The sequence below is a fragment of the Pan paniscus genome, chromosome X (genome assembly GCF_029289425.2).
Source record: "Pan paniscus chromosome X, NHGRI_mPanPan1-v2.0_pri, whole genome shotgun sequence".
Lineage (NCBI taxonomy): Eukaryota > Metazoa > Chordata > Mammalia > Primates > Hominidae > Pan > Pan paniscus.
Genome location: NC_073272.2, coordinates 134826281 through 134835654, shown reverse-complemented (window position 1 = coordinate 134835654; position 9374 = coordinate 134826281). Strand labels below are relative to the sequence as shown.

Genomic DNA, 9374 nt, shown 5'->3' with positions numbered 1-9374 from the left:
ATTCTTGTTCTTCCCAGCCTCCAGAACTATGAGAAATATTTTTTGTTCTATATAAGCTACCTTGTTTATTGTATTTTGTTATAGCAGCCTCAATGGACTGTGACACACATCCACAATGGAAGAGGTCCAATGTAACTGTCCTGCCACCAAGTTGCTGGCAGGTTTGCCCAGGGAACATTGCCATATCTGGAGCATAGTGTTGTTCTTTGCTATTTGTCAGGTTAGGACCTCACTAGTAATGGTAGCCAGATCAGCCTTCATTATGGAAAGTCCATGTTTCTGTGTCCATAAGACCATTGGGCAAGAGGTGGGACAGATGGACAATTAGATTGATTGCCATGCACAGAAAATGTCCCCATTGAAAAGTAGTAGTCTTACTTAGACTACTGGGATTATGGGATAACAGAGCACACTCCAGTGTAGTATATGGTGCCTACAAAATCCAAAACTTGCCCACCAATCACTGAGCTTCTTTTTTCCAATGATGTAACAGGTACAGACAACACATACAGTGAAGCATAGATGGGTATATCCATCCTGCTACAGTACATTGACATACAAGAGAAGAGCTGAAATGTAGGATATAGAACTATACACACCAACGTAGGTAAATTTCACAATTATAATGGTTGAGTGGGAAAAAAGGTAGCATAAAAGTATGTACCAAATAGTAAGAAAAACATGTCAAGCTGTGTGTGTATGTGTGTGTGCGTGTGTGTACATATATTGGATACACACACACATAGATAGCAAAGGTATCCAAAAGGCAGCAGGATGTTGAAGTGGAACTCTATTTAGTCTCAGACTTAGCTAATGCTTCCAAAATTGGTACCAAGTGCTTCACATCTTGCAAGGAGTTGCCTATCAGTGGAGGACTGGTAAAGAAGGCAATCACAAACAATCATGTAAGCTCTGACCACTCACCCATGTGTGAGTATGTACTGACATTAGAGAATCTGGGTGACTTGGAGAGCAGAGAGGCCCACTTAACAGAGGTTGAATAGCGTCCTCAGCTTACAGGAAGAAAATGCTCTTCACCTCAAACTTCCTGGAGTGATGGCACTTCACAGGGGCCACAAGAAGGGTTTGAATCAGCTTCTCAAAAGATAGTATCAGAAAGAAACTTAAAAAGGAATTAGGATAGCAGAAAGAGAAGAGAGGAGAGAAAGGGGAGAGAGGAAGAGAAGGGAAGAGAGAGAGAGAAATAGTATTTGGTTTGGTCTGGAGTATTCTGAAGGAAGTTTTCTCAAGAGATCTGTGTGGAGGCCTTATGTCAGGGAACTGTAGGGACTTGAGACCTAGTGATTTAGTCCCTGAACAGCCATTAATGCACTCACTGAAAAAAACAAAATCAGATTTAAACAGCTGCTAAACTCCATCCAGATAAGGGAGATGTTTACTGACCTGAAACTCTTGCCTTTCCCCCTGTTCAACAGACCCTGGTGGATCAGTATTTGCAAAAGGGGAGGGGTGCAGATGATGTCTGAGTACAAGTGGAAGGGTCACCGCCCTTTCCCACTGCAGGCTGCAGCCTAGACCCAGCCTGAGCTGGGGGAAGCAAGAAGCTTTGATATGGGAAGATTAGAGTTGTGATGATTATCTTGGACAGGGTGTACAAATTACTGAACACTGACCAAGTGGAATACTAAGGTCACAAAAGACATGTTCTTATCAACAGTGATCAAAAAATGTGTAGGGCTAACTCTAGGATTGATAATAGGGAGCAGAGATGAAGGAACCCAGCAGAATGGACGTGGCTTGGACATTGGGAGGGGTTATGGGACAAAATAATTTGAATTTGGCCTCTACTTATTTTACACAACAGCCATACAGACATGAGAACGACAAATCCAAAATTCAGAATTGAGCTTACGTGAGGGACAAATGAAGTCCTTTAGTTTAAAGTTGCATTTTCTTTGCTGGGAGGTGAGTAAACAGGCAGTTCCTCTACTGTTACCTATACATTTCTGTATTGCTGATCTACTTCCCCACACCGTGGTTTTTCCAAAATATCACTTTTGTCCAATAACTCTTTTTATGTCAACTGAAGATGGTACATGAGCTCAGGCCCGTGTAATCTACCAGTCTTACCATCACCCAGAAGCATCTGGCCTCATACAGTGCTGGAATGGCCTGTTGAAAAGTCAATTGTAGCATTATGTAGGAAGCAGAAACTTGCAAGGTTGGAGGGCTGTCCTACAGGATATGGCTCTAGTTCTGGACCTGTAAGCAACCTATAGTGCCATTCTCCATTGCCAGGATGGGACAGAGAATGACTCTCCCCACTCTTATGCCCCCCAAAAATGATTCACAGATTTTCCCCCTTCCTTTTCTCCAAAAATAGGACTTGGATAGTTTAGAGGCTAAAATATTTGAGCTAAGATGCCTCTTCCTTGGAAAATATCCACAGTTCCATTATCTTGGAAACTGACATTGACTCCTTGTTCCCTGTCCATTTTCAAGTCTTTGGATAACAAAAGTTGGGGTTGAGAAGGGGTCACTGTCCTGAATGGGTGAGTGATCCAGATGACCAAGGGGAGTTTGGATTGCTGCTTCCTAATGTGAGAAAGATGATGAGTTCTGTACCTGAGGGGATTCACTGGGGCACCACCTAGCACTTCCGTGTCGAGCTCTAATGTTGCACGGAAAATTGATGCAATTCCATAATGGTATCACTTCCAAAAATTCATATCTTTCAGCAACAAATTCCTAGGTTATTCCACCAGGTACACATCCACCAACATTTCCAGGTGCTGACAGAGTATAAGAAATTAGTTTCATAGGGAGATAAGATGACTTTTCCTTCACCCATTCCATGAGAATGTGTAGGAAACTTTCTTGTAACCACTAAAGTTACAATTTAGGATCTGTGTGGTATTATAATCAAATCGACCTCATATCGTGTGTTATGCAAGGGTATTTTTTCCTCTGATCAAAGCAACAGTGGGTGCTGGCTGTGGAAAAAAAATGGTGAATTGGTTAGATTATTCTCAGTTTGTTCAACCAGATATATGCTTCTCTACAAGGCTCTGTGTTCCAGAAGGCTGATACCATGGACCACATCACTTTGGCTTCCTTGCTCTCTGGTTAGTAGATGATTTGAGCAATGAGAGGCAGCAACCAGAAATGAAAGGTTAGAAGAAGAGTGTCTCCTGACACCGTGTGTGCACTCTCCACTCAGCCTCTAATCCCTGGCAATCAGCTGCGTCCAGATTTCCCCAGAGGAGGCTACTTATGGCCTCCACTAAGATTTCCTGAGAAAAATCTCTTTAGGAGAATCTGGCCAAATCTCATCCCTCTCCTGCAGCCACTCCCCTTTTAAAATTTATTTGTGAGTCTGACTTCTGGGGACACAAGTCAAGCCCAATAAGGATATGCTGAGTAGCCACAGCCTTCCAGTAAATTTGAAGTGTAAGGGATTTTCCTCTTGAGAACTCAGCACACTATGCAACCCCTGTGAAGTGGGCTTCCTGGTCTCCAACCCACCCAGACTTCCAGTGTGAGTAGACACCCGCAGGTGGGTGAGTGGTCAGAGGTCACATGATTATGATTGCCTTCTTTACCAGGCCTCCATTGTTAGGCAACTCCTTGCAAGATGGGAGTTAGTTGGTATCAACTGTTTTGGGGCACTAGTCAAGTCGGAAACTGGACAGAGTTTCACTTGAATGTGCTGCTGCTCTAGTTTGGATAACTTTACTGTCTATGTATATATCCAAGTACTGCTTGGCACAATTGAGTAACTATTTGGTACATAATTCTGTGCTACTTGTTTTCTCACTCAGTATAATAGTGAGATTTATCTGCATGTAACTCTGTATCCTAAATTCTGTCTCTTCTGTTGTGTGGCCATGGAGTGTAGGAGGTTGACTGTTAACAGCCTCTGCTCCTGTGGGTTTGGCTCCTTCTTGCCCTACCTGCTGCTTTCTCAGCCTCCATTCCCCACCTTTTCTCCACCTCACAGCCACTGTTCGATGCTGGACTGCAGGTAAATAGTCACCGACGCAGGAGTGTCCAGGCAGCGTTCCCCGCAAAAGTGCACCCAGGAGGCCCCTGTACCTGGCAACCTCTAACCCCTCCCCTTCATTCTACAGCCAGCTGCATCCTCTGAGGAGAGGCTGGTGGCTCCTTTTTGGCAATGCTGAATCAGAGCAGGGACAGAGAAGGCAACAGGGACAGAGGGGAGGGTGAAAAGGACATAGAGGGGTTAAATTTTCTACCCCATAAAAATCTAAGCCAGGTGCGGTGGCTCGCGCCTGTAATCACAGCACTTTGGGAGGCCGAGGTGAGTGGATTACGAGGTCAGGAGTTCAAGACTAGCCTGGCCAACATAGTGAAACTCCGTCTCTAATAAAAATATGAAATAAATTAGCTGGGCGTGGTGGCAGGTGCCTGTAATCCCAGCTACTTGGGAGGCTGAGGCAGGAGAATCACTTGAACCCGGGAGGCAGAGATTGCAGTGAGCCGCGATTGTGCCATTGCACTCCAGTCTGGGCGACAGCGTGAGACTGAGTCTCAAAAAAAAAAAAAAAAAAAATCTGGAGGAGACCTGACTAAGGGACAAGAGAATACTAAGCCTAAGCCTTAGATGTAGGGGAGGGGACACAGGAGGGGCCTTGGGGAATGCTGGACAGGTTGTGAGAACACAGGGAATTGGAGAGGAGAGGAAGTGGGGACAGAAGGGCTGCTCACAGGCTTATTTTGCATCTTTAAAGGACGTTAAAGGACAAGAGAGATGCTTAGAATTTGTGATGGCTTTTGTAAAGTAAAAATAAAATCCTAAGCCCTCACCAACAAAATTGACCCTCCTTTGGCCAAGGGGACCCTAGAAGAACCTTAGAACTGAGTTCCTGGTCATGAGCAGATTGCAGGTCAGACAAGCCTCATTATACTCCCTCTCTTTTATGGTTTAGACACAACTCATCAGCATTAATGTTCAAATAGACATCATAATAAGGACAGAACAGACTTTTTGAGGCAATATGATACAAAATTATAAACAGTATTCAAGGATGTCAGGCAAGGGTTACGCCATGCACCCTTACACTGAAAGAATAAAGTATATTCCCACTGCCACAAGCTTTTCTTTTTCTCTAGCAGTTAAACAAGGACTGACCTAGAGATAAGCAATATTGAAACAATTGCAACTCACTTGTTGCCAGATGCTGACTAACTGACCCTCACTCTCCTATACCATAGCCATAACTACAGCTTTCACTGGGCAATCGATTGATTGCAGTAACTATCTCCTAATAAGAAACCACCGACCATGGACTGGCTCTGGCTGGATTATAGAGATTGTGCACTTGTGTTCCTATGTGCCCTGAAAGATCTGTTGTCATATAGGGCCTAAATGTGATACAGTTAAATGTTATGCCTGCACTCCAAGGTGAACATGAGTGGTATGTTACAGGGATGTTTCTTGAAAAAAGAATGTGTGAGATCCTCCTTATGAATATTTATAGCTCCTCCTGTAACTTGTAGAATCTGTATGTTCAGCCAACCCATTCAGCATAAAGCTCCTGCCCCAAGCCTTCCTCCTTCCAAGTGCCGGTCCGTGGTCTTGGCCAGAGGCACACTTCCCAGCCTGTGGCATGGCTGCTGTGTAGGCTGCAACCCTTTCTAAGAAATAGAGTTTCTTAGACACTAAAGCATTTAGAAAACAGACCTATAGCCGGGCGCGGTGGCTCACGCCTGTAATCCCAGCACTTTGGGAGGCCGAGGCGGGTGGATCACAAGGTCAGGAGTTTGAGACCAGCCTGGCCAAGATGGTGAAACCCCGTCTCTACTAAAAATAAAAAATTAGCCGGGCATGGTGGCAGGCGCCTGTAGTCCCAGCTACTCGGGAGGCTGAGGCAGGAGAATTCCTTGAACCTGGGAGGCGGAGGTTGCAGTGAGCCAAGATCGTGCCACTGCACTCTAGCCTGGGCAACAAAGCCAGACTCCATCTCAAAAAAAAAAAAAAAAAAGAAATACAGTTTCCTTGTCTCCTTTCATAAATTTAAACATTATGATTTTACATAAGTTAACACTTTTGTGGTTCACCTTATGTAAGTTTCATCTTACTCCTAACTTGGGCTTGCCAATATCCACCATGGCTCTGACCTTTTTGCTCTCCCTGTCCCCACTTCACCTTTAGCTCTCACTTCTTAGTGACCAATTGCCCATATAATTCCCATTTCAGGTTTTTTGGAGTGAGTATCTGACTTGCTCAGCACATTCCTTGGGGACAGAGCTTTTTGAATGGGAGCCATCTCACATGTCTTGTTGGACTATCCGATGGCTTCCCTTCAGGAAAATTAACTCTCTTTGATTAGCTGTGGCCTGAAGGTTTGTTTGACATGCCAAAAAAAAAAAAAAAAAAAAAGCCACCAGGACATTCTACTTTCCTGGGGACAATGAGCAGGGCAATTGCCTCTAGTAGGCTCTGTGGACATGATATCTGCAATGTTAAAGCATACCCCACACTCCCAACCCAGCTGTTGGTCTGCTCTTAAACAATGTCTTTTCACTTGGACAAGCATTAGGTTTTAGAGGGGAACACCAGGGCTGTCTCTCCAAAATGGCTAGGGAGAAGAGTCTTTGCTCTTTGAATGCCAAGTACTACATCACTACTTCACAGTGTTTTTCAGATTGATGGTGGGGGACATCTGGTGTGCAGCATGATCTCACTCTCTGCTCCGTGTCTGAGCACCCCTGCACTGTGCGTTAGGATGAACAAAAGCCCCTTCCAGTGTAACCCAAGTAAGCCCTGTCAGTAAACACATATCCAATCCAAAGGAGTGAAATGACAGACTGTTTTAATAGCTCAAACATGGGAGGAGTTTATTGTTCTAATTATAATTAATATCTCAAAATTCTGGGCAGGCCTCAGCACATAAGCCACATGACTCTTTGTCCAAGGCCATGTTCACCCTGGAGTTGCTTTATGACAGCATCCATATCCACCTTGACAGGTTGATGTTGCTTCTGTGCCTGCCCAGTTGTCTGTTGATTAAAAAGACCAGCACATTTTGGGTGGGCTTCTTGCATTTGAAGGACTTGTCAGGCTTCTTGATGTTCAGTGCAAGCTTGTTGGGACTGGCTTTAGGGAGTTATTTATCCATGACGCAGCGGCTCCAAACAACCTCAGGAAGACAGCTCAACTAAGAAAGCCTGAAAAAGATGATGAATTCCAGGTAATCAAGTGGACCTGGGACCTCTTCTTCACTGCCACACACCCACACAGCCACATATCACGCACACGCACACACACAAACACACACACACTCGGCTACCAGCAGTAGTCACAGGCGATTGCTTTGGGCCATCATCTGATTTGAAATGCCAACCATATCATTTATTCAATCTGTCTCACACATGGGGCTGTATAGGAGCCTGACGGGACCCGGAACATTAAGGATACACTGTTGCATCAACCCGATCTTCATCTGACACACACAGACTTGTTAGATTGCACTCAAAGCACTAGCTTAAACTCAAGTGTTAATGTAATTCTTATATCCACACTAATTTTAACTCAATTTTATGTTGCTCTTTTGCAGAGCTGCCTTCTTCTCACCTCTGTCTCCTTTGAATATCATTGGTGAAGCAGGTATGGCTCTTACTCCAACCCGCTGTGTAAGAAATAAACTGTACATTCTCAAGCGATACCTAGTTTCTGTTTCTAAGGCCCATCCTGCTGAGTTTCCATCTGGGGAACGTAATCTCAGTGATTTAAAGATTGTACTCACCTCTGATACCTGACCCTGTCTCACCCTCAAAAATGCTGTGTGGTATTTTATTTGAATCTGGCACAATGCCAAGGCCAGGGGTGGATGCCAACTGTGTTCTCAATTTTGGGCTCCCAAGAGAGATTAAAGGACTTGCCCAAGGCTACAGAGAGGTGAGACTGGAACTGAGAAAGCCTATATCTGAAGCCTTGTGCTCCTACCCACTCTTCTATAGTGTCTCTGTATCACTTTGAACAAATGACTCTCCCATACCCTCCCCTGATTACCAAACAGGGTTGGGGTTTATCAGATAGGTTAGTTAGGTAATGGCACAAAAGGATGCTCTATGATCTTAGTATATCAGGATATTTTACCTGTCAGGCCACTCAGATTGCTTTTTAAGAAAGATCTGGACCAGAGGGTAAACAGTAAGAGGAAACATGCTTTGGCACTCTCTCTCTTTCCCTGAGTCCCAGGGCCTTATTGGTTCAGTACAAAGTGAAGTCATGGTTACTACAGTGACTCACAATTGCCCTCAGAACCTAGTGCCAACAGTATGCAAGATTCAAACACTGGCCACCATCCCTGGCTTCCTTCGGGTTCAGGACTCAATAGGGTGAGGGAATTTGCTGGGTGAGGAAGCAGGTATATCCTGTGGCTGGGCGCCATCTGCGTCTGTTTCCTGGATGAAACACTCAGCTATCCTGGCCTCAGAGCTTCTTCCTGGCTTGTGCAAAATTCCTTCATTAAAATTTCTTCTTTGTGTAGATAAACAGCACCCACTGCATCTTGCCAGGTTCCCTGGGTAGTGATCAGCAACTTTGTCTGCCATGTTCCAATCAGGGAATTAGTCTCAGGTCGAATTTCCCACTTACTTGTCAATCTCTGCATCCTGCCTTGGTCATGACTCTGCAATTACTCCTTCTATAATATATAATTCATGTAAATGGAGTGTTTGTTTAGTCGCAGAAATTAAACACTGCAATTTGACACTGCTGTGTCTCACACACCTAACCCCCTCCCAAAGCTCAGTGCAGTGGAGCTCTATACTTTTATTATGTGAACCTAGGATGCAGGTGGGCTTTTAATGCTTTGGAAAATCTTATGCTAAAACTGGTCCAGTTCCTTGAGACACACTCATATGTCTCAAGTCGTAGTCCCTTCCAAGTCTCTGATCTAGAATAACTATATTGTTGTCATTAAAGTGTGACCCATGTGAGTATTGTCTAGATGCAGGACATGATTTTCCAGGCTGTCCAAGTGTATTAGTCAGGGTTCCCTTAGAGGGACAGAACTAATAGGAGATATAGATATATATATATATATATATATATATATATGAGTTTATTAAGTATTAACTTACACGATCACAAGGTCCCACAATAGGCTATCTGCAAGCTGAGGAGCAAGGAGAGTCAGTCTGAGTCCCAAAATTGAAGAACTTGGAGTCTGATGTTCGAGGGCAGGAAGCATCCAGCAGGGGAGAAAGATGTACACTAGGAGGCCAGGCCCGTCTCAATAGTTCACATTTCTCTGCCTGCTTTATATTTGCTGGCAGCCGATTAGATTGCGCCCACCAGATTAAGGGTGGGTTTGCCTTCCCCAGCCCACTTATTCAAATGCTAATCTCCTTTGGCAGCACCCTGTAGACACACCTAGGATCAA

The 9374-nt window shown here is 44.4% G+C and overlaps 1 pseudogene; it reads right to left on the bottom strand.

Moving 5' to 3' along the window:
* Positions 1-6795: 6795 nt before the first annotated feature.
* Positions 6796-7103, bottom strand: LOC129395409 (embryonic testis differentiation protein homolog B-like; annotated as a pseudogene).
* Between the last annotated feature and the right edge of the window lie 2271 nt (positions 7104-9374).